Genomic DNA, 4,630 nt, shown 5'->3' with positions numbered 1-4,630 from the left:
AAGCAGGGTCAGAAGATGTAGTAGGGGTTTGTGCTGGGGCTTTTTGGTTAGAGTGAGGCTGGTAATATTTCTGTTGTGGAGGGGGTGCTTGTTGTGGTTGTTGTGGAGGTGAAGGATTTTGCACATTGGTGCTCCGATAGGATAGGTATGGATGATTTCGGAGCCCAGGATTGTAGGTGTTGGAGTATGGGTTATTTTGCCTATAGGTTTGAAAGGCATTAACTTGCTCCATAGAGCTCCTGCAATCTTGCTCCCAACGTCCCACAATTCCACAATTTTCACAAAAAGCTTCGTTAGAATTATTAGCAACAGCAGAAACATTAGCAACAAAATTAGGAACAGTAGTACTAAGGTTATCTAGTTTTTGGCAAATAGAAGTAAGTTGGGCTTGCAAAAAGGATATTGAATCAACGTGGTGTTTGCCTTATTCGCATAGCCTCTAGAATTCTCATATTGGGAATTATGTATCGCCATATCTTCAATAACCTGACCTGCATCATCAACATTAAGATTCATAAATCTACCACTAGCCGCGGAGTCTAGAATCGTTCTAGATGCATTTCCTAATCCATTGTACAAAGCTTGACTTAACTGCCATTTGCTAAATTATGGTGGGGACACTCCCTCTGCAGATCCTTGAATCTTTCCCAACCCTCATATAATGCTTCATCTGGCTCCTGGGCAAAATTCTGAATTGCACTTCTCAATAAGGCTGTTTTCTCTACAGGGTAATATTTGTTATAAAAATTCAAAGCAAGAGTTTCCCAGTTAGTAATGCCAAGTGCAGTTCTATCCAAACTATTAAACTACAATTTAGCTTTTCCACATAATGAAAAGGGAAAAAGAATCTCCATGATCTGGTCTTGCGTAACCCCATTCTGCCTAATAGTATTGCAGTATTGATAGAAGTCTGCAATGTGAAGATTAGGGTCTTCACTCTTAGCTCCACTAAACTGCTTCCTTTTTATCATCGTTATGAATTGGGGCTTGATCTCGAATCGGACTCCCTCGAGATCTGGTCTAGGCGAAAGGTGTGGAAAATTCGTCAGGGACGGTTGCGAGTAATCGCTGATTTTCTTAGGTGCTGTCATCTCTGATTCTTAATCTGGAGGAACTTCTGAATCACTAGAATCAAATGGCGGATTACTAGGAATATCGTTACTCCCAGAACCTGCCAAGATTTGTCTATAAAGATTCTTTTGTCTATGGAAAGAGCGCTCGATCTCAAGATCGAATGGGATGTAACCTGATCTGGAACACCTGGGCATAAACAAAGAACTAAAAGACAAATATGAGAATTGCCTCAAAGAACTAACATTCTCTGAGGCAAGAGAAAATAATCTAGACTACAAAAACAATCAGAAAAAAAAAATTAAACCGTTTCCCCAGCAACGGCGCCAAATTTTTGACAGGGTAAAGTCGTATCCCCTAATCAAAAGTAATTACCTAAGTCCTCTAACTAAAATAGATAGGGAAGTAGGGTCGAATCCACAGGGAAACAAGTCTTTCTACTCCTAATTAATTATTATAATCTAAACTATCAGGGTAACCAATGTTGTTGTAATTAAAGATTATACTACGAAGAACATGAGTAGGGAAAATAAAGTAGGGAGAAATCAAATATTAAAAGGCCTATGGCATAGGTTCACTAATAAACAATATTCCAGGGTAAAACGTAACAATCAATCATCAATGCATTAATTAATCAGATCATAAAGGGATTTCGCTACGTATTACAATCACATAGTTAATTTACCGGTATTAAATCTCATATCTCGAATCTCGACCTAACCATTTATAAATTAGTCTGCTTATTGAAACTAAGCCTAAACATCAATTCTCATCTCTCGAATCTCGAATCAATATTGCTAAACTCATACAATCTAATTGCATAACATTAAAACAATCAATAGGAAATTCATTAAGCATTGACAATCAACAACCATAAATTACCCCTTCATATTATCTATTAGATCCCCATAAACCCTAGAAAGTAAACCACTCGGACATGATTAAAAATAAACTAAACAAAGCAATTAAACAAGTCATAAGGGATTGAAGGAATAAAATTACTGAATTTAATAAAGAAGAAATCGTTACCGAATCGACGGAATTACAAAGCGGAGTCAAGAACAAAAGTAAAAGTTGAGAGAAAATCTAGAGAGAGAAAATAATCTAAGTAGAGGGATAATAAAAGTAAAGGGTGTGTAAAAGAAGGTACTAAACTTGCTTAACAAAATTGTATTTATACTAAGCAAGAAAGCCTAAGCTGAAACAACTTAATCCGGAGCCTAAATTGCCATCACATACACGCGCCCGGTCGGGCGCCACACCGCCCGGCCAGACCCACCTTTTTGCTCGGGTCTCCCTTCTCGCACCCGGTCGGGCGCGCCTCTGGGCGAGATATGCTTCCTCGCTTTATCCGCCCTGCCTGGCCGGGCGCGCCTTCGGGCGAAGCACAATGGCACCGGGCGGCTGCCTTGGGCACCTCTTGGAATTCGATTGGGCTCCGATTTTTTGGCCCAATCCGGATTTCCTCTTCGGGTCTTTAATACTCGATCCAAAATGCCTCGGAATCTCAAGTACCGTGCCCTTAATCACTGGTTCGATAACTCTAACCGGTCTTGGGCTTCAAAGGATGGTCGTGCTCCTCCAATGCTCGTAGTCGCTCTATTAAATCCCGGGAAAATGCTCCAAAAGTACAATTTCCTACAAAACTCAACCAAAATTACGAAAACACTAGAAAACACTAATTAGTAATAAAAGTGGCTCGAAAGAGCAAAAAACACTACTAATTATGACCAAAGGACGGGGGTAAAATGCAATATAAAATAGACATATCATGCACATACTTTGATATGTGCCACATTTTTTTTAATCTTACACCACAACAAGCCATCTCTTTCCTCTTTCTCTTTTCTCCTTTTTTCTTCTTGAAGCCAGCTCACGCAACACCAACAACCTCTGCTCCACCCATTTTCTCTCTCCTTTTTGCCAAACTGCTACCAAATTAAAGCCTAGAATTGTAGTAATTGGGCGTGAATTATTGTTTCCGGTGAATTGGCGGCTGGAGCAGGGGTTGCTCGGTTATGTGTGGGTTGTGGTGCATTGGTGGTGAATTGCTGTTTGCGGTGCCCTAATTGGTTGTTTTTTATCGTTTTCCCTTGACTTTTCTAACTTTGTAAATTTGCAACATGTGCCCGACACGTCTTTTGAAGGCAGCATACTTAAAAGGTTGTAGGAGTAAGACACTCATTTCTGAGGCAAGAACATCTACAGGTTCACTTGAGAAATGTATAGTGCTTTACACAATTAAGAGATAAGTCCTTGTTGTTGTTTTGATTGGGGTTTTTTGTTGTTGGTTATTTTGATTTGAAGTAGGGTTTTAGGGTTGAAGGTTGTAGAGAACTTTGTTTTGGGGTAACTTGGTTAGGGGTTACTAGGTTAGTCAAGGGTTATTCGGACAGGGGTTACTAGGTTGGTTTGGGGTTACTAGGTCGGTCAAGTGTTACTCAGTCAGGGGTTACTAAGTCAGCTAAGGATTACTAGGTTGGTGGGGTTACTCGGTTAGGGTTTACTAGGTCAGTCAGTTGTTACTTGTGTGTTAACAGGCCACACGGTGTTACAAAGATATCGAATTTAGGCAAAGCGTGAGGGCTTGGGGCACAGTGTGAAGCAAGAAGAAGAGGTGGATGCGTGGTGTAGCGGGATGAGAGGAGGAGGGGACTGGTGCCGGTGGTGCTGCATGGAGGAGCAGAGGGAGGCGGTCGATATTGGGGGAAGGGGTTGAGCGAAATTAACAGTTTTGACGGAAATGGGAGTTTGTTTTTTTTTTTTTTTTTTTTTTTTGGAAATTAAGTTTAATTTAATTAAAACATTTTACTTAAAAGAAAATTTGAAAAATTAAATCAGGTTAACTTTTGAAACACGAAACTGATTTTTTTAATCATATTTATAGAAAATACATGTCAAAGATCGTCAATCAAAAGGTCGTTTTATTTTTGGAAAATCGTTGAAAGGTCGTTTTACTCCCGACAAATTGTATGTATTGGGAGTCCTTCTACCCAATTACACACAAGAATAATTGCATAGTTAAGGGCTTGAAAATTGAAAGTAGGCAAGGGCGTAAAAGTGGTCTACATCGGAGACGAACCTGAGCATCTACTGCCTGGTCGTGTCTTATTCGTAAGTCCTCCCTACTTGCTCCTTAATTATCTAGATTTATTATTGAATTTGTTGTTCCTGCTTAGTTTGATTGGATGTTATTTTGTCTTTGATTTTCATTATCTTGATCTCAACGATTGAACACTGAGTTTTTATTTGTATTATAATAATGAGTTTGATATTTATTCAATTCATATGATCGTTTGTTCAATTTGAAGGTTTGATCTTTGTATGTGTGATAGTGTACGATTACATCTATAAAGTAATAATTAAACTACGATAGATATTGTTAGACGCGTTGTTTAATGGTAAACTAGTGTGTAGTCCGGGCGTTGCACCGGGTTGCTACTTTAGTTATTCCTTGTGATTATATGTATTTAATATTAATAATGTCTTTTTTTTTTAATTAGACCTTGTGATTTTCAATTGTATACCTAGATTTTTATGTTTATGACATAATTGATAA

At 38.8% G+C, this 4,630-nt stretch overlaps 1 non-coding gene across 1 annotated transcript; it reads left to right on the top strand.

The window, feature by feature from the left end:
- Positions 1 to 603: 603 nt before the first annotated feature.
- Positions 604 to 710, top strand: LOC145599945 (small nucleolar RNA R71). Its single transcript, XR_014104189.1, has one exon. It is a non-coding gene; the product is annotated as a small nucleolar RNA R71 (small nucleolar RNA).
- Positions 711 to 4,630: the final 3,920 nt, after the last annotated feature.

The sequence above is a fragment of the Chenopodium album genome, chromosome 20 (genome assembly GCF_948465745.1).
Source record: "Chenopodium album chromosome 20, dcCheAlbu1.1, whole genome shotgun sequence".
In the NCBI taxonomy this organism is placed as follows: Eukaryota; Viridiplantae; Streptophyta; class Magnoliopsida; order Caryophyllales; family Amaranthaceae; genus Chenopodium; species Chenopodium album.
Note: the sequence above shows the minus strand (reverse complement) of the source record. Positions and strands in the feature narration are given on the sequence as shown.